The following is a 22,090-nucleotide window of genomic DNA, read 5'->3' on the forward strand; positions in this document are numbered from 1 at the left end:
CAGATTCTTGGATACAACGTTCAATATGACAATGATACTTGGAGACCCAAAGTATCATTATATCCCCCTTGTTAAAATGAGAAATACAAGGGCCACATAATAAGTGGAGTCCTGGGTCCTTATTCCCCGTGGTTATTTCTCAGTCCCTGAGTATATAATTGGAAATAACATATTTAGTATTAGGAACAGCCCTTCCTGCATATAAGTTCCTTGACTTGCAATGTAAGAGCTATTGTAACAAGGAAGGGCAAGTAGAAGCTTCTGAAATCTCTCCCTCCTCTCCTTCAGCTGAAATAGTAAAAAAAGAAAAAGAAGAGGAAGGGGAAGGAGGGAGAGGAGAAGAAGAAAGCATATTAGGAGAACCAGCAGAGATTATTACCATCCTCAAGAATCTAAAGACAGTAAAAGATATAGGGGTGATGGCCTCATCAGGAACCCCCCTAATCACCAGGACAGCCTCTACCCAAACCAGGAAGATGTTATGATTTTGGAAGATGACATTAAGCTACCATAAATAAACCCCAATTGTAGCTTCTGTCCTAGTTGCAGTATTTTTGCATAACCAAATTTACACTGCCTTATTTAAATGGTATGCAGCCTCCAATGGATGAATGCTTTCTTTTCTATACCTGAAAGAAAAAACAGCCTTAAAATTCCAATTTGCTTGGGACAGACAAGAGTAGATTTTATAGAATTCTCTCAGTGCTATATTCACTCACCTATTGTCTGTCATAATATATTTCAAAGGGACCTGAAATAGCTGGACATTCTGCAGAACATCACATTGATCCACTGTATCAAGACCAATCAAAGTTCTAACTATATGAAAGGAAACTCAATTAAAATGAATTAATGAATTATAAAAGTAATTTAAGGGGCCTTTTAAAAAAATGCAGGGATCCAAAAACAAACAAACACACACAAAAAAGAAAAATGATTGCTGAATACTCATTACAGAATCTAAAGTGTCAAATAGACAACCCTATACTGATCTATCTCTTTAGGGCATATACATGTAGCACAGAGATTTAAAATCCTAAACATGAATACCACCAGTCCTCCATTTCAAACTTGGGGCAGACAATAGTAATTCAATATGGCAGTTTTTCACAATGGGTACAGGTGCATCTGCTAGGCCTTCTCAATAGAGCTACCTACTCCAGTATCTGCTATCCAGGTAGAAACTACTACCTAAATTCAGGTATCTACCATCAATGATTGACTCTACTCTGCAAGAAAAAATCCATTTTCCATCCCTGGTATAGTGAAAAATTCTATTACCACTCTGTACCTCATTTACTCATCTATAAAAAATGGAGGTTACAATAGCTAAAAAGAGTTGTGGCAAAGCCACACATAGTGCTGTGTGTATATATGTGATGACCATTATACAACTAATAGGTACAGAAAACTATTTTTTGTTCATTTATTCATCCACTTACTATTGACTGGACCTTTAATATGTGTAATACCCTGTGCTAGAATTTGGTCAGAGAAACCCTATGTGGATACAGAGATTAATTTTGAAGGAGACACCCTAGTTAAAATATTCCTAAAATAAAGCATTAGTTTATTTAGCAGCTGTGTTTCCAATAGCTCTACTGAAGCAAATCTTAGAAAGGTTTTAAAAATGATGGTATAGGTCAGTTGTGGTGGCTCACACCTGTAATCCCAGCAATTTGGGAGGCCAAGGCGGGCGGATCACCTGAGGTCAAGAGTTTAAGACCCAGCCTGGCTAACATGGTGGAACCCTGTTTCTACTAAAAATACAAAAAATTAGCTGGTCATGGTGGCGTGTGCCTGTAATCCCAGCTACTCAGGAGGCTTAGGCAGGAGAATCACTTGAACCCAGGAGGAGGAGGTTGCAGTGAGCTGAGATCACGCCATTGCACTCCAGCTTGGGCAAAAAGATCAAAACTCCATCTCTCTCTTTCTCTTTCTCTCTCTCTCTCTCTCTCCATATATATATATATACACACACACACACACACACACATATACATATATATACACACACGTATATATGTATATGTATATACATGTATTTACATATATACGTGTGTGTATGTGTGTGTGTGTGTGTGTAATTAGCTGGGCATGGTGGTGCATGCCTGTAATCCCAGCTACTCGGGAGGCTGAGGCAGGAGAATTGCTTGAACCCAGGAGGCAGAGGTTGTGGTGAGTCGAAATCGGGCCACCGAACTCCAGCCTGGGTGACAGAGGGAGACTCTGTCTCCAAAGAAAAAAAAAAAAATGATGGTATAGTAGGGCATCCAGACTGGTGATGAAAAACTCTATAGACAAACAACCTGGCTCTATCATGTACTGATGAGAAAACATGAGAAAATAATGTAGTCTTCCTCATTCTCCTCTGTTAAAAGTGGGAATACTAATAGCATTTAGCCCATAAGTCTGTTTTAAGGATTAAATGAGAATGTGTATACAAAGCATTTAGCATGGTGTTTAATGAAGAGTTAATACTTCATCAATGTTTGTCGCTTCCCTTTTGTAAGCCTAACTTGAAGACATGGGACATATTTTTCTGATATTTTGCAAAAACGGTAACTTAAATTATTCCATTTATCATTTTAAAATATAACTACTTGTTTAAAATTTGCAATGAAAGGAATCATTGTTGATAGTAGGGCAGATTACCTTACACAGTTCTTGCCACAATCAAAATAATACCTGGAAATTATTCAAGTTCTTTCAGCAAGGAGCTCAAAACACTTTGGAGACATTATCCCATTTTGGAACCTGCCAACATTTTTATCCACCTCCAGTGCTGACAACATCAACTCCACCCATCCTGTTCCACTTGGCAATGTCAACATCAGTTTGAACCTTTGAGAGGCAACAGAGGGGCACTCACTTCAACATGAGGATAAATGAGAGCTCGTATTCAAAACCTGGCTCGATAATGCCATAAGTGAATACAGGGGGCACAGCTAGTTACTTGTTAGAAATGTTTTTGTGGAAAAAATACTAATGTAAAAAGCAAATTAAATACATTAATAATTCTGATTGGCATCACAGGCTTAGAGGCAAGAGTATCAAAAAAGTCCTATCTTCTTCACAAGCTAGGCTTTAACTTCTTCTTTCACCCCAGGGAGTTTCTTTGTAACTTCAAAACATAGTTTTGGGGTGTAAAAGATCTAAATTTTTTTTAATGCAGATCCTCTTGCAGAATATGGAGCTGGCAGATGAATAGTTAGAAATTCACATCACAGGATAAGGTTTGAGTTCACCTACACCCTCAAGCAAAAGAGACTTCACGATTCCTTTAAGCATCCCAGTTATTCATTTAGCCATCATTCTTGGGGTACATTAGTGATTCTAATTGCCACTATAGTTAATGCAATGAAAAAAACTTGACCTCAAAATGTATCGGAATTTTCAGAAACCATAATATTTGGGACATTCAAATTATAAGGGCAATGAAATATGCTGAGAACAATCCAAGCAGTAGAGGGGGACTTAGGCATTTTGAGGAAGCTATGCCAATACACAGGACCCCTTTAGGCACCATGGCCAGGGAAGGGGTCCTACTTGCCAAGGTCTAAGGGGTTTGTTCCAAAACTGATACTTAATCCATTCCTCTACATTCTGTTCTCCAACAGACTTCCTGTTCTTTGGAAATATACATGAACTCATCTTTGATTCCTCTCTTCTTCTCATACCCTATATCAGATCTATCAGCAGATCATGTTCTATCTGTAAAATAATTATTTCTTACTTGGATAACTGCAAGAACATTATAAGCAATCTCTCTACTTCCACTCTTGCCACCTCCTCTGCAAGGCAGAAAGCAGCCTTCCTAGCACTTTGAAAACATCAACTAAATCACATCACTTCTCTGTTCAATATCCTCTATAACTTTCCATTTCCCTCAGAGAAAAATCCAAAGTCTTTGCCACGGCCCTGGAGGCCCCCGTGAACTTACATCTTACCACCTTTCCAATGCCTTCTCCCACTCATCCTTTGCCTCTGTTGAAGCCACACTGAATTATTTGCCATTTCTTGAACACCTGAGCATTTGCATTTGCTCCTGTTGGACTGTTCTTCCCCTACATGTATCTGTGGTGCACTTCCTCACTGCCTACAGGGGCTCTGCTCCTTAAAAATACTCCATAAAATATCAAAAAGTCAACAACAATAATCCCACAACAAAAAGGAAACTCCACTCTCTACTCCCCTTGCTCTTTATTATGCTTCTAGCACTCATCATTAGCATGTTACATATGCAACTATTTGTCTGTCTATTTCCTGTATCTTCTCTTCAACTAAGAGCCCTTTGAGGGCTCTTAATTTTGTTAGGTTCACTGCTGTGTCCCAATCTTTAGAACTGAGCCTGGTATATAGCACACACTCAGTAAACACTTATGGAATAAATAAATGGGTATAATTCATCCAATCAGATTTCAAAGAAGTGATGAACTTTTTGTCAGCCACTTAATGAAGGATGTTCATATTCATATTATGGCTTTGAAAACTAACAAGAATTCACTATACATGGTGTGCCCTGATACTCTGGGGAAGACAAGTAGAATCATTATTTGCATATTAGTTATTCAAGGAAGCCTTCACAAACCCTCGGAATGGGAGCTGCGTCTGGTGAGGAAATGTCGACAAAAGGAAGGTTGAATGCCTGGATCACTGCTCTTTTAAACAGTAGGTCCCATGGTCTAAAGGAATACACATGTTTCTGTTGTGGGGGTTCTTTCGGGCAGGATGAGGTAGAGGTGAACATTTCCATTGGTATTACTGGCCATAATAAAGATTTTTGACCCTGAAGGCCAGTATGCAGGATCTTTGGGGAGTTCCCTAAACTGGAAGGAGAAAAGTTGCAATAATTGTTAGCAGCATCAACTTACCAAAGGCCCAGTGGAGTTCTGTGACTATTGATAAGCTATTAAAAAGCTCATCAAATCATTACTTTATTTGATGAGACCTGGCAGACAGCAGTGAACAGGACACACAAAAGTCCCTGTCTTCACAAACTTACAGACAATAGCAAAAAATAATAATAACTAAAATATATAGTATAAGTGTTATAAAAACAAAGAAATCAAGTAAAGAGGAAAGGAACTAAGGGAATAAGAAATAGGTTGCCATTGTATGTAAGAATTGTGTTTTGAGCAAAGAATAAAATGAAGTAAGTGGTGGGGATGGGTGCAAAGCTATACAGACGTCCTGGGGAACAGCCTTCTATTCAAGGGGACAGCCAGCACAATGTTCTGTGAGTTGATTGAGGGACATGTGCCCAAGGTGTTAACTGTTCTAGCAAGAACCAGAAGACCAGTGTTAGATGGAGAAGAGTGAGCAAGGAGTAAGGAAATAGCAAATTGGTACTGGAAGTGTAAAGAGGGCCTGGGTAAAGATTTTTGTTCCCAGGCAGATGGAAAGCCACTAGAGAGTGGGCTTGGCAGCACGGGGATGATACGATCTGAGGTACACTGGACTGCGCTCACTCTGGGATTTTATAGAGAATAGACTGAAGATGCCAGCGCAAAAACAAGGAGACTAAAAATTAGGAATAGAAAAATAGAAATAATCCAGATGAGAGATGACAGCCGATTGGATTAGGATCTTTTGGGTACGAGGGCCAAGTGGAGACGCTGAGAGTACATTAACTTTTCACCCTGACAAAATAAGTCTCCTGACTCCCAGGCTGGGCAGGGCAGATGCATACCTTACATCTTGATTTCCCCTGGAAGTTTGATGTAAAATGCATAGAAAGTCAGAACACTTATGAGAGGGAAATAGTCCCAAATGTAATAGAAAGTAAAGTAAATTGTTAAATGTATTCAAAACCTGCTTCTCAGTTAAACACTTTCCTCCCTTCCCCCAGAATACTACTAACTATTTTCCTAGAAGCTTTCTCACACTTTATAAAGTTAGATTCCATCATCCTAATGATACCAATATTTTGCTCTCTCCATTTTACTCCCAAGAACCCCCAAACTGAGAATTCATCTACAGATACTAATTTATACTACATAGTCTTACACAAAGATTTATTCTTATATTTTTCCAGCCACTAAGCTTTAAAGTATATGGTTGTCTTTAATCTGATCCTACTTAAGGGGATGAGCCTTTAAGCCAGACACTAACTTATTCTGTCTTCCTGCCTGTAACATCTAACATCATGCTGGTGCGCCACAAAATAACCGCACTTCAGGTTGCCTGGCAGCGCGTCTGTGCTCCTGGGCGGTGCTTGCCATCAGCAACCCCAGCTCTGCCCTCAGCCATATCTAGTTTGCTTCTCACTCACTGACCCCTCACTTGGCTTCGCTTTCTAACACACTGACCTTTGCCAGCCCCGATTCTAATTAAAACTTGTATATTTTTTCTTTAGGGCTCTGTACCCAGCTGATGAGGTTACTATTTGCTTTATCATACTTTCCTTTCCAGGTGGCCTATTTCATTTTAGAGACACCATATTTTGAACCCCAGAGGTGTCTCTAATGTTGGGAATGTGAGCAGGCTGGTGAGGGGTGGTCTGGGGCCACTGAATTTCTAATCCTTCTTAAATCACATCATGTGTGTATTTGCTCATTCCATGTAAACCTAAATCTAGCCCTGCTTAAATGTTTTCCGTATACAAGAGGGAAAGGGGTTAGCAATAAATTATGTTGCCTGTATAAAGTACAGCTGGTGCCCGTACTGTACTTAAAAGTGCTTCACGTACTTGCAGGCTGTGCCTAATTTGTTCCACAACCTTCTATCCTCAAGCTGAACAAGTGAGAAACAGGATACTTAGATAAAAGTTTAGGTTTAGGTCTGTCTAAAATACTGGTGCCTTACTCAGGTTTGGTTGAAAACTAGCTACAGAACCCTGTCATGCTTCAGGCTCCATTTAAATGGAGAAAGGGAATTAGGAAAGGTCAGCCAAATGATTAAAGCACATCTTATAGGTAGGACAAGCAAGGCTAAAACATACTGGAAATGCGTAACCAGAAGGATAGAAAACTAACATGCAAATGTATAACTTAAATGTGCAAAGGGTTACCCTACTAGGTTAATGTTTCTTTCAAATTTTATTTAACATAGGATTAAATTTAAACTATAGGTTGAAGATGAAAGCTTCTTAAAGTGAGGGCCATTAAATACTTGTGGGTTATTGTTAGATGAATGCATCATCACTTTTTAAAAGTAAGGCGGTTATACATCTCTGTTTGTTTGAGGTGGTCCTGGTTTATACCTGTTTTTGGAGGGTAATTAATCCTATCCCCATATTCTCTCATATGGTCCTTGTTTGGACCATAAATTACTTGATTGTCCCACTTAAATTTACTATATAAATTTACTCTGAAAGAATACAGACAATGATTTTACACTTCCCTTCCAGCTCTATCAGAATCCATAGCTCTCACAGTGACAGAACAAAATCACTGTCCCTGGCTCTGCTTCTAGATCTCAGTCCTTCCATGTGAATATGATGACCAATAACAATCACAAATAAGCAGAGCCAGTGCTCCAAGAATCCCTTAATCCCATACGTGGGCCATCCTGGAGACTGAGCTTTTTCCACTTTCTTTTCCAGAGGGTAAGCTCTGGGCAAACATGCGAAAAAGGAACTTTGTTTTCAACCGTGCTTCCCCAAGAGCTGCTCCTTGGCGCTTTAAAACAATTTTCTTTCTATCCCTTAATGGTTCCACCATGACCAGAAGTATCCAAACTGCTACTCCTTCCAAATCTCAATACAATTTATCTAACCTTGTTTATAATCTGTCAGGACTACGGTTTTGGTTATCTAAACCTGATTTTCACCCCAAGGTAGCCATTTTGGGAAGGGAGGCATTTCCGTACCTTTGATTTAGCAATGGATCCAACCCTAAGACACGTTTTAGCAGACACATTTTGACTTCTCAGAGGCACTTAATGAAACCATCACCCTAAGGGAACGCCACTCTAAAGAGACAGACAAGCAGCAAGGCTGGACAGGAGGAGAAGCCAGAGAGTTATTGAAATAAAATTAAATGAGACTTTTTGTTCCCGCCAAAAAAGTCCACAAAAACGTTTTGCTCCCTTAAGCTGTAGTGTAGAGCAAATACTACAAATATAGTCCTTTATTTAATTTGCCCGAATTTGTTTGTTTCTAAATGTGCCCAATTAGCTTAACATTTCCTTATAATCAAGAAAAAGAGGAGCCTTCTTAGAGATTTAACCAGAAGGTTAAGTCTATCTGGCAGAGACTACTGTGAACATAAATAGGTAAAATTCTGCTGCCATCCCCACATCTGAGTGTGACCATTGAAGTTCTTTCTGGACAATGGAGTGAAGCAAAGTCATGTTACTTTCTGAGTGAAGTGGTAGGAAGTGGATGTGTCCTCCCATGGTTTCTTTTCCCAGAGAAATGGAAATGACCTAGAGGAGAGCAGGGGCACAAGGAGGAGTATGGGTCCTGGAATGACCAGATCATTCACACTGGACTTGAGCAAAAATTCACCTGCAATTATGATAAGCCACAGAGAATATGCAGTTGTGTGTTACAGAGTTTAGACATACTGGCTAATTAAATCTAATTCTTCAATGTGCAGAGATGGAATCTTGTGTTTGCAAAATCTCCATACATTTAAATTAAACGACCTCTGAGGGATGATTATGAAGTAGGACAGGGGCTAGAGAAGAACACTGGCTTCCATAATGCTGCCTTACCTTTCTCTGTAATTTCTCACTTTTCCAGATGCCCAAATGTCTGGCATCAAGAAGAAAAGGATATATTCAGAGTTAAACTTCATTTTGTTTTTAAAATAAACATGAACCTTTAAGGAAAAAATAAACTACTTCTTATATCATCTAAACATAGAGCTTTGTTAATATATACATTCATTCCTGTATTCACTAATTCATTCGTTCATTCACAGTTGAGAGTGGAAAGTGTCATTGGGCAAGATAAATGAGCCAGAAGACATGATTGTTCATGAGAAGAGTAAAACAAAATTTTTATTCAAAGTAACTTAAATCAACATTGCTGCAGTATAAGCAAGTTATCAAACTTCTAAAGCAAAACCACTCACTTGATCAAAGCCTTGGATTTCCATTTCCAAAGGCCAGCATTTTCTTAGGACTTTAAAGTAGGGCCAATATAACTAGAGCAAAACTATAAAGGTGTAATAGCAGGATGTCTTTGCAACTCTAGGAAATGATGCCCAGTGGCTCTGAATAACTAAACATCATCACTGTCCTTTACTATTCCAGAAAAATACTTTCCAGTATGTTCTGTATTACGTGAATCTCATGTTCTGTTTCATGTGATACCTATAAGCTGTTCTGTCCAAATTCCAATTTCAGTTTTTTATAAGTTCAGCTGTGATCTGTAGTTCATTCTGTTAAGTCTTTTCCATAATCCCTCCGTTCCATATTATATATACACCTTCAGTGCTTCCTTCCCTCCCTCACATCCTAACACCTTCATTTAATCGCCTCTTAATCATTTGCCTGAAAAGTAAACCTTCCAGTCACTTATTGTTTCCTTCCAGATGCTGCTGTTGAATGACTCCCCATGGGCTTCACCTAACATTCCATCTATGTTCATTTGGCTGTGCAGACTGTGATTCCAGCACACCAAAGCTTTTAAGCTCTTTCTTTCCAAGAAAACTCATCGCTAACACCATTATTTCCTCACAAAAACAGCTAACATCTGCAGACTGAAACACCAAAACAAAGAAAAAAATGTGCACACTTCTGCTAAACTTGGATGCAAACTTTATCAGCCATCTTAGACAATAAATCAATGTTTTTCTTTTCAATTTCTAGTAAAGAATAAACCACAGTGGTTGATTTCAACTTCCCCTCAAAGGAATACTTAACAAACAGGTTATAAGTGAACTAAGCCTCTATTTGGAAAACTAATCTCTAACACAATTCATCAGGTTGTTCAATTATGTTTAATTTTATTCTGTATATTAACAGTTCATTTCAGCAGCATTATTTAGTCAATTCACTAAAATATCCCAACATACTATATATTATAAACAAATAGTATGTAATGTTTATCAAAATTATTTCTTCCCAGAAGATTCTCATATTAATAACAACTTGAAATATATCTAAACTACATTATCTTACAAAAATCATCTTGAAAACTTTGATCCTTTTCGTCCTACAATCTCAGGAAATTTAGATTCCTTATCTAAAAGAAGGAAATAAGGGCCCTACAAGTAAAACTGAGAAAAGAAACCCAACCTGCTAATTCCCAGCTGTTTGCTATATAGATCATAAGGCCCTTCAGCCATGGACTTTCATAGATCAGTGGTTCTCAAACTTTAATGTGCATATGAATCCCCTGTAGAACCTGTTAAAGCCATTTCCTGGGATCGCTCTCCAGAGATTATAATTCATTAGGTTAGACTGGGTCCATGAATTTGCATTTCTAACCAGCTCACAGATGATGGCGATGCTGTCGATCCAAGGAGCACTATTTGAAAACCATAGATCTCACTTAAAAGCCAACTTAAAAAAGGTATATGATTATGGTTAAATAAGTTTATCATCAGCTGTAAAATTGATTTAAACAATTCTTCTATCAGTATAATGCAGCACATATAAACATTTAGATTCCAATTTTTATATTATTATCCATTCTAATTCCATAGTTTGAAGAGCATTTTCTAATTTCTTCTTTCATTTTATTTCATTTCATTTCATACCAGTCTTTCATTTTTGAGTGAAAATGATTTATCTTTCTTCACTTGGACCATTCCAGGTAGGTCTTCTCAGCATACAGTAAACTAAATGATGGAAGAAATTATAAACTATAACATAAATATTCTCAAATAAGTCTATAAAATTTCCTTACAAAATTCATAAGTCATTTTAAATTTCTGGTAAAAAATAAACCACAGTGGTTGATTTCAACTTCCCCTCAAAGGAATAGTTAATAAACAGGTTATAAGTGAACTAAGCCTCTAATGTAGTTTATATATTTCCTTCTTTTAGATGAGGAACCCAAATTTCCTGAGATTGTAGGATGAAAAGGATCAAAGTTTTAAAGATGATTTTTGTAAGATAATGTAGTTTAGATATATTCCAAGTTGTTATTAATATGAGAATCTTCTGGGAAGTAATAATTTTGATAAATATTACATACTATTTGTTTAGAATATATAGTGTGTTGGGATAATTTAGTTGATTGACTAAATTTAAATTTTTCTATCCTTCTTTAAATTTCCAGTGGTATTTTAGAAGTACCAGTATCAGGAACATCTACATGTATTACAGGGCACTGAAAGAAACACACACACAGAGACATTATTTTTAACACTGAGTACTTCGAAAAAAATGAGAGATGATTGTTCAGTAAAGGCCTCAACATCTGTTGCCACCACCAGATGCCCTGCCCTGGAAGGGTCTCCTTTCAGTTCTTGTGGAGAGAAAACATTGGAACATCAACAGCTGACTTACATGGATTTTGTCCAGTAATAGTAAGACTATGTTTTACTGTCCAAAGCTACTTAAGAAATTTAGAAACTTAAAATGGTCACTGGGAAACTTACTTGAGATACTGTTTTTCAGTCACAAGGACACTCAAAGACAAGAGTAGAACAGGCTAAGCGATCAACTACAAGGCTGATGAAACAGTGCAGGATAGTGGAGATTCTACTCTATCAATGCTTTCTCATATATACCCAATTTTCAGTGGTTTCTTCGGTTCTCATTATACCAATCTCATACACAAATGTCCTCAGTTGCTGAAGTTCCTAATTTCTCTTTGGCCAACTCATTACTTCCCCTTGAGAGCTCTAACTCCAAGAAAAAGAAATGCTTTGATATACTACCATTTACCCAACAATAGTAAATATGTCCATATATTATGTATATTCATATACATAAACCTACATACATAAAGACACATTCATATACTCACAAATATATTTGGATATGGATCGTGTCAATTTCAGGGATATGTGTATATGCACACACATGGTGATATATAAAAACATATTTACAAAACAAGTCTATAAGCAATAAATGTTTGTTCTTATGAAAATTATAACAACTAAATTTTATAAACACTTGGCAAGTATTCAAATGTTTAGTTGATAACCGATAAATTACAAATTAGTGATCTAAGAAGTATTGGCATGTGCTTGGGTGGCAAGGGGTGGGAGGAATTAAAGCCAAAATGTAAAAAATAAAACATACACCCTACAGACCAAATATAATTATGTTCTGCTGCAATGGCAGTCCAGATAGAAAAACTGCGTAAGAGACGCCCAGTTTTTTTGGTTTTCAATTCCTATGATTTCTATTGTATATGGAAATTCTATATTTTATTGATTATGCATAAATTTAATTTTTCACACTTATTTTTCACTCCTGGGAATTAGTGAAATATCATTATTTTATGGTATAATTCAGCCCATTTTAAATATTTTAAACTTTATGAAAGTGTTCTCAGCATTCACTTTCTTCTGTCCCTGCTGATTAACAGTAAATGTTTCCAAGCACATTATGAATCTAAAGACAGAAGAAAGTTTTCACCTATAGTTTGAATAATCAAAGAACCTGATACCAAAGTTTACATACGGCTGCATCAAAACTAGCTAAATAAGAGTTCATACAAAATTAATGACAAGGATCATATTTTAATTCTCCTTTCAAACAGTTTGAGAAGTTGTTAGGCTTCTCCTATTCTCACCTTTCGTAAAAGAGGGAGAGGTGCCATCAAATATGATGGGGCTCAGGGCTTCCTGAGAGGTCCATGGTGCAGCATGAGCATCACAGACTGAAGCTCCTTTGGAGAGGAGGAATGAGGAGCTGTTGAAATAAGGCATTGAAAACTTCTGGCTACCTCAACATTCAGCACGTGCAGCAGTTTTTTGAAATGCTAAGCAGAAATGGAAAGGCAGCAAAGCCTCATGAAAGTGCATTCAGTGATAGCATAAGTTCAAGTGTTTGGTCACAGTGTGACTGGCTCTGGGTTCCTGAGACTCCTCATTTCCTAAATGAAAATATAATGAAGCTCTTATCTTACGGGTGGGGTTGTGGGTATGAGGACAACTGCCTTGTCATTATTTTTTTCATACATTATCTTTTTCATTCTCTGATCAATCATGTACAATTTGTTGCATTATCTTTACTTTTATGTTTCTTGTGAAGATGATGGAAAATTATTGTTTTATATGTCTCAGTTCATATCTTACTAACCAAGATTTTCATTAACCTCAAAATAGTACCTCAGCATCTTTTAGGTGACTGAGGTTTTCTTATTACATTTATTGCATTATACTCTACACACTATGGCTTCTGATGGTCTCATAAACAAGATTAAATATTCAGTGGTTTGAAGCAAAGTAAATATATTTCCCAACAGACGTTATCCAAGAATTTTCATTATGTACATGAAGTTTACATTACACAATATTTGGTATAAATGCAGTAATACATTTTAAATAAATTTGATCTTTTTGATGACTTTGAGTCAACTGTACATGTTTTGAGTTTGAGCTACTTTCTAAAGAACTAAGGAAGGATCTATGTATCAGAAATAGCCTATAAAGCTTACAAGAATTTGGTGGTGTAGCACATACAGAACAAAAGGAGAAGGTCATGAAAATTTTCAAAAAAAAACACTATAGAATAACTTTACAGAGTCTGAATAACCTGTCTCTGAGAGAAAAGTGATTCATTCAGGTTTTTCCACCTCAGCCTGTGAATGTTGAGTCTCAACATGAATTAATGATGGAAGTTGAGCTACTTCATCCTAAGCATTTGTAACAAAGTACAATTTGTTTCCTTAAAGTGATAGATTAATCTAGAACTTGATTAATATATTAAAAGAAAAAAGTTATCTTCCAATGAGTACTAGATAAATAATTGTATTATTATAACCTAAGTTCCTACTAGTCAATAGGCTGACATTATGCAGTGAAAAAAATTCAGGCTTTGGTACCTAGTGTAGGTTAAAGTCCAGTACCTCTACCAGGTGAGTGGCCTAGAGTGGGTTTTATTAACTCTCTGAGCCTCCATTTCCTTATATTGAAAGTGAGAATAACAGGATCTTCTTTGCAAAACTCTTAAGAGTTCAAAAATTATGTAAAGCCTTCAGCAAAGTCACTGAAATTATTTTGCTAGTTGTTAAAGAGGAGTTAGTATTATTCTAATCATATAATTTTCCAGATTCCTATTAATAATACTCTATGAATGGTTAATATAGTATTTTGTATATTGTATATTATTTCATTTGTCCCATGTGATGTAAGTTGCAAATTGACAGCAAGTATGTTAAAATACTACTACTGCCCTTATATAACACTTTTTAATTAAGACAAATGATTGACATTTTATTTAATAAATTATCACTATATCTTTCCCATCAAAAAGTCAGCATCTGTACACATTCTTCAAAGAGCAAGTAGATTTAAGGGATCCAGCTCTCTAGAGATGAGTATTTATGCAAGCTTTATGCTCCATCTTTTTTAGCTCAAGTTTTCCTTTCAATATTTTCTAGAACATACATTTAGCAGAATTAAATTAAATATTAAAATATTGTCATAAGGGAATGGGGGCTAAATGATAGCAGACATTCATGAGTGAAACCCTGAATAACTACATCTGTTTCTCCAAGGTCTTGAAATTGTCTTTTAGACACAGTCCTAAAACCTAGGCAAGCAGAGTTCCAAATTATTCTCAGCTTTAACATTTGACCAGGTCCACAGTTTTCTATAAAATGCAAGGTTTGAACTGTCTCATATCATTTTAAAAATTAAGGAGTTATCAGGTCTTACATCAAAATTCTCAAAAATAGAAATTGTGTCTAACAAAAATAAGATTCATATTTTGACTTCAACATTAACCTATGATCAGCTTCTATTTCACAGTGAAATAAATATGAAATTGAGTAGAGAATTTAAAAAGTGAATGCCAGACTCTGTACACCCAGTGGGTTACAGATGTATGAAAGTAGTGGCAGAGAGCCACTCCACTTTCTTCAAGGTCCAAAAATATTTGGAAGGAAAACTCAGAAGGAAAAATGTCTGACAGACATGTTCTCTTTGGGGCTTCCTGCCTCATTGTTTGCCAAGCTTCCTAGACCCTATTGCTTCTTAATGAAGTTCACCAAAAAGACTTTATGAAATGCTGATTTCATAGAATAAAACTTGTGTTAAAGGCGTTTTTATGTAGTTGAAGTTTTCTGCCATCTGTATTTCTCTACTTCACAAAATCAAGGAAGCGTGACTTGGAAAGTTATAAGCGTAAGGTGACATTTGAGGCGCTTACTATTGGTGGAAAAAAGAGCCTGAACACTGAATCCTAAACCGGAGACCATAGCTCAGACATTGCAACAGAGAAGCTGCTTAACCCTGAGGGGATCATTACACCCTTCAATGTTTCTACTCCTTCTCCTGTAAAATAGAGTCACGTGAAAATGCACATTGTGCACTGTGTGAATTAACTTAATAGAAACACAGATATGGAAAAGAAATGAAAAGTTGGAATCTGATTTCTCTGATCTTTACAACAGCAGCCAAGAAAAGAAACAAATAGGCTTTCAAATTTTCTAAAAATGCCACCAGGATTTAAAAGTAGGCATTATAGTCTAATATGAAAAAGACTAAACAAGAACTACAGCTACTAATTTTACTACTCAAAGATATTATTTGATGTAATTAAATACATATTTTGCCAATCAGAAAGGCAGTTAATTTGGCTAAACTCACCTAAAGTTTAATACCAGAAATGTTGGCTATATTTACTTCTATAAACATTTAATGAAGACCTAAATGTTTATATCCTTGGGATAACAGAAAACTAAATAAAATATAGCCACACCCCTTAAAAAGACCTCAACATAGCAGTGCAAATATTATACATTTAATAAAGAGATATTTCATTCTATTCAACCATATTGTAAAGGGAACATGAAGAAAACAAGGATGGGTATCCTAAGTACTATAAAAGTATTGAGGTTGGCCATCGGGAGAGGTGAAGGATACAAAAGAAATAGTCTCAATACTTGTAAAAAGTCAGTGAACCTCCAAACTCATCAAATTTGAAAGAAAATATATAAAACAATTTATAAGATTATGGGGTCTTAAAATTATTTTTGTAAAGTGATAGATTAGATAGATGGATGAATATCGATAATAGTTATACTTTTATAGGTATACATACACACAAACACGCACACACACACATAACTAAATGAATAACTCCCATGATTTTGCTGTCAATTCCACCAAAATCGTCAATCATCTTACTCTGAACAGGAATGCCTTCTCTCTATCCAAATCCCACCTGACCCTGGCAACCACCTTCACCACAAAGATTACTATTGTTATCACTAATTGAATTAAGCCGAATTAAAACAAGTTTACAGGCTTGTGTTTTTAAATGAACTGCAAGAAAGAATTGCAGGGAAAAGAAATTAACATGATCTAAATAAACAGCAGAATGGAGAAATGAGCTTTCAAAGGAACACAGCAATGAAGAATGAAAATGTGGTCTGGGCTATGCCCTTGAGATAGAAGCTCTAGGCATTCTGTTTCTCATAACACTTTGTCCCTCCTCTTCCACAGTGATACTTACAGCCCTGCTAGCATCAGAGTGCTAGAAGCCAGCTCTTCTCTCTCAACCAGGAAAGTAAACCTCAGTTCCTTGTACTAAAAATTTTTTTAGGAACTCACAGCTCTGGTCCCTTCATTATTGCTTAGAAACCACAGCTTTTGTTTATTTACTTATTTAATTTTTAGAGAGTTTTTCTGTTCTTGTTATTACTTGGCAGTCATATAAACTATATGGGGGGAGAAACATTTAAAAAATAAAAACCTCCATAAATCTAAATAATTCTAAAAATGACCTTCACATAAAATTATTTTTAAGGTCTGATTTTGGAATGCATGTTTTGGGAACAAGATTTACTAATCGGTATTATTTTCTATAGGAAAAAAATGTAAAAATCAGCTTATAAATATGTCTATATCTGAGAGAAGAAATTAAAAACACCGAGTTTTCATTTAGGACTAAATTCTGATCACTTAGAAAAAGGGAGATTGTCCAAAAGGGAAGATGGCAACCTACTGGCAATTTAAAGATAATTTCCTGCTTGCTGAATGATAATGAATGATTAGGCTCCACCCTGTAGAAAAATAATCCAATGTTCAGAAATGGTCTCATTTAAATATGTAATTGTTCATGTGAAAGATCATAAAACCAAACATCTATAATCACAGGAAGATAATCTTGATTCCTGAGGAAGCTAAGTATATTAATAAATAGTTCAAATTCTGTTTAAAGGCATTCAAGTTTACTTATATTTTAACTGCAGTTTCAACCAAACAAAATACTTCAGGAGTTATATTGGGCTCCCCTAGGCTGCTAATTTGCAACTCCTACGTGGACTAACAATACGTAGTCAGAACAATGGTAGGAAACTGGGATTCTAAACTTTGTTTTCATTATTAGGGCTTTAAGCAGGCTGGACAATCCCTTTCAAATCTGAATTTCTATAAAAATGATAGCCTCCAAATACACAATTTTGCTTTATATCTTTTAAGAACTATGGGTCATATGAGAGTAACCCATGAAGTTCTGGGTGTGCACAGTCTAACCCCTTGGTTGATTAGGGGAAGTAAAATGAAACACACACACTCACACACACACACACACACACACAAACACACACACACAGCTAAACTTGGAAGGGGACAGACACAGAAAGAAGAAAGGGTCAGGGAAAGTTACAGCACAGAGTGAATAAGCATAAAGAAAGCCAGAAGACTTGGAGGAGCTCAGTGCTAATGAAAAAAACAAGACCATAGAGTAGGGGGAGGGAAGCACGTGAAAGCCAGCTGGAATCTGAGAAAGCAAGGAATACAGGAGCCAACAGAAATCCAAGGACAGAAAGTATTGAAGATTGAAGGGAACAGGAAATTTATTGGAAACCAAGTTGTTTTTCCTTTTGTATCCAATGCAATTCTATTCCAGGCAGAACTCTAGTCTCAACCTCAAAAAGGATAGAAGGGAAGTCAAAACTCATAGCAGTCTTTTTTTCATGGGCAGCAGCCAGGAGCTCTGGAAAGACAGATTAGAGGAAACGTGACCCTTTGACAGCAGATACAGGGGTAGAGGAGTAGCAGCACCATCCAACACAGTGTTTACTAAAATTGGGTTAAGTAGAAATAAAGATAATTGGGCTCCAACTCAGAGCTACTGAATCAAAATTTCCTCTATATTTAATAAACACTTTAGGTGACTCTTATCACAAGAACAGTTTAGGAAGCACTGGTATCATGGCAAAAATCGCAGGCTTTAGAACTAGAACTGCCTGAGTTAAAATTCTAGCTTACTAGCTGTTGATCATAGGCACATTTTTTTAACCTTTCTGAACCACAGTTACCAAATCTGTAAAATGGATGATTGTAAGGATTAAATGAGTTACTGGATGTAAGCAGGGAGTGCCGGGTTCATATTGAGCATTCAGTAGTGGTAGCTGTATAGCTACAAATGTCCTTATAACAAGCAACTCATACTAAATAACATGTGTGACTTGATTAAAAATAAAAAATAAGGAGGGCATAACACGGCTATATCTCTGATGAAACACCAAGGAACACACTTGCCAATGGCACAGAGACCAAGCCAGACTCCCCGGGGATGCTGGCCTTGTTCTCAGCATGCACTAGCCAGCCACTTCCCTTCAGGAATCAAAATGTGAACAACCTTAAGCTTTCCTTCAAAAGCGCATGTAAGTCAAGTCGGAACACATCATTCTCAGTAAACTATCGCAAGGACAAAAAACCAAACACCGCATGTTCTCACTCATAGGTGGGAATCGAACAATGAGAACTCATGGACACCGGAGGGGGAACATCACACTCCGGGGACTGTTGTGGGGTGGGGGGAGGGGGGAGGGACATCATTAGGAGATATACCTAATGCTAAATGAGGAGTTAATGGGTGCAGCACACCAACATGGCACATGGATACATATGTAACAAACCTACACATTGTGCACATGTACCCTAAAACCTAAAGTATAATAATAAAATTTAAAAAAATAAAATAAAATAAAAAATAAAAGCTAGATTCTCCATGCTACAGAGATAAGGACTCTCTTAAAATGCAATAAACCCAGGACTTGGCTGAGGCTGAGATACCCAAAAAAACTCACAGCCACCTCAAGACTACTGAGATTTACTCACTTGATAAGCCACCTTATTTTACAGTCCAGCTTTCTTTAGTCATTTCCCAATATATTATTCCCAAGAATCGTCTCCTCCTTCTGTAGAACCCTACATAGTTCTCTGACTTTCCTGTTATAGTAAGATTCAAGTCTTCTTTATTTTTCCAGCTGTAAACTCAGCTTCATACCTAAAAAGTTCTACCACATTCTCAGCTTCTTTACTGAACATTCCTATGATCTCCTGGCCTTAAATGAGGTCTCAATTACCTTTGAGAAGGAGGCACCTCTCCTGTAACCCTCTCAAGGAGAGACTGTTTAGTCTCCTATTCTTTGACTAGAGACTAGAATTAAGTATGGCATCTTTAATTTCCATTACTTCTTGAAGACTCCCACTTCTTTTTACTAATTTAAAAGGCCCTGCTTTTGGAATCTACGTGATTTGGCCATATAGTCTTTATCCCTGCTTGATGATTGGTATCCTTCATATATCAAGGCCATTAGAACTTATTTACCATCATTCTCTTCATCCCAAATCCTGACACCATTCAGCAGTTTATTCAATGTCCTGGTGGACCTTCCATCCAATATTTGGTTTTCAGTGAAATTCACTGGACCTTTACTCTATTCTGACCATAATCTATATGGTCATAAAAGGGGCTTATTATTGTTTGTGGCAGCTCGCCTATTAAGTCTGTGACCACAAATACTGTATTAGTCCATGTTCACGCTGCTGACAAAGACATATCTGGACGAGCTAAATTATAAATAAACAGGGGTTTAATGGATTCACAGTTCCACATGGCTAGGGAGGCCTCACGTCATGATGGAAGGCTCATATTACATGGCGGCAGCAAGAGAGAATGAGAGCCAAGCGAAAGGGGAAACCCCTTATAAAGTCATCGGATCTCATGAGACTTATTTACTACCACAAGAACAGTATGGGGGGAACACGCCCATGATTCAATTATCTCCCACCAGCTCCCTCCCACAACGTGTGGGAATTATGGGAGCTACAATTCAAGATGAGATTTGGGTTGGGGACACCGCCAAACCATATCAAATACCTATCCTTTTAACTTTCTAACTTTATTGTGTTCATGATTAAATCTTTAACCTCAAGTAAAAATTACAAGTCTTTGGAACTCCCTACCTTCACCTCATCTGTTAGATGCTTTACATCAACAAAAAGCATCTTGAGAATGGTAATATGCCTGGTACATGTTATTTGAAGAATCATGGTGTAACAATTAAACAATCTTTTTCTCAAAATAAGTGAATTCATTCTTTAAAATATATATTTTGCTCTAAACAATAGTATTGATTTAAATATAAAATAAGAATGCTGAAAAGGCATAAACAGCCTTAAAAATAGAAAATGTAAAATGGTGAGTAAGGCTGATAGATATGGCAGAAAGTAGGATAAACATAGTAATAGATCAAACGCGGGGAGCAGTGGCTCACGCCTGGAATCCCAGCACTTTGGGAGGCCGAGGCGGGCGGACCACGAGGTCAGGAGATCGAGACCATGCTGGCTAACGCAGTGAAACCCCATCTCTACTAAAAATACAAAAAAAAAAAAAAAAAAAAAAAAATTAGCCGGGCATGGTAGCAGGTGCCTGTAGTCCCAGCTACTCGGGAGGCTGAGGTAGGAGAACTGCGTGAACCTGGGCGACGGAGCTTGCAGTGAGCCGAGATCGCACCACTGCACTCCAGCCTGGGTGACAGAGCAAGACTCCATCTCAAAAAATAAAAAATAAAAAATAATAGATCAAACATGATTAAAGGTAAATTCATCTAATTAAAGCTAGAGAGTAATCATATAAGCAGCTTATAAGACATACATTTAAAGCAAAACAATAGAGAAATGGGCAGGTATAGTCTTAAAGCATTTTTTAAAAAGACTAAAATCAAGTGAGCTAAATATTTAAAGAAAATTAAAATACTGATGTAAAAAAAGTAGAGAAGAATTTTTTCAAAGAATAGAAAGTTGCTAGCACATCATCCATATGCATAAGCAGATACAAACATATACATACAGTCAAGAGGATAAACAAGGCTACAAGATACTTCTGAGTAAAGTGATAAACTGTAGGAAGACTTATAGAGAGAGAAAGAGAAAGAGAATGTACCCAAATCAGAAAGAGGCAATGCAAAAGATAAGATTGAAAAGTAAATAATAATAAGAAAATACTTTTACCAACTTTATGCTAATAAAATGAAAAGATTTGATATACATTATGCCAATAGAGGCAAAACATTATAAAGGAACTACTTTATTTAACAAACTTTACTAAACTATTTTATTAAACTATCAAAATTTTATTAAAGTATATTACACACAAAGAGGGAGTAAATAGTACATTGTTCTTCAAAGAGCAGGTACTAAAATTGGGCATAATATTACTTTTTTTTTTTTTTTTTTTTTTTTTTTTAGAGACAGAGTCTTGCTCTGTCGCCCAGGCTGGAGTGCAGTGGCACGATCTCGGCTCACTGCAAGCTCTGCCTCCCGGGTTCACGCCATTCTCCTGCCTCAGCCTCTCCGAGCAGCTGGGACTACAGGCGCCCGCCACAACGCCCGGCTAATTTTTTGTATTTTTAGTAGAGACGGGGTTTCACCATGGTCTCGATCTCCTGACCTCGTGATCCGCCCGCCTCGGCCTCCCAAAGTGCTGGGATTACAAGCGTGAGCCACCGCGCCTGGCCAATATTACTTTTAACATTATTTAAAATATATATTCATTACCTTTATAACTTGTTCTTCATACTAAAAACCATTTGGAATAGTCATTTTTTCCATACAATATTTTTCATGAGGCAGATAATCTTTTTATTCTTTCTTTGTAATTCAAATTGGTAATCTGAATAGTATGTATGCTACTATACATATATAATGGAGTATAACAAGTTCAAGTAGTATGGTAAATGAATATATTTTTACAATTTAAACTCAATTGCACA

The 22,090-nt window shown here is 36.7% G+C and overlaps 1 protein-coding gene across 5 annotated transcripts in view; it reads right to left on the reverse strand.

Annotated features, from left to right (window-relative positions):
* HMGCLL1 (3-hydroxymethyl-3-methylglutaryl-CoA lyase like 1) overlaps positions 1-22,090 on the reverse strand; it is a 143,053-nt gene that overhangs the window by 114,045 nt on the left and 6,918 nt on the right. Inside the window, exon 1 of one of the 5 annotated variants that reach the window (XM_058432514.1) lies at positions 6,115-6,139. The exons of the other annotated variants lie outside the window; for them this stretch is intronic. The gene's annotated coding sequence lies outside the window, so the exon portion shown is untranslated. Of the gene's footprint in view, positions 1-6,114; positions 6,140-22,090 lie in introns of those variants that run through there. 5 annotated transcript variants of the gene reach the window in all.

This window comes from Hylobates moloch, unplaced genomic scaffold, assembly GCF_009828535.3.
Source record: "Hylobates moloch isolate HMO894 unplaced genomic scaffold, HMol_V3 SCAFFOLD_20, whole genome shotgun sequence".
In the NCBI taxonomy this organism is placed as follows: Eukaryota; Metazoa; Chordata; class Mammalia; order Primates; family Hylobatidae; genus Hylobates; species Hylobates moloch.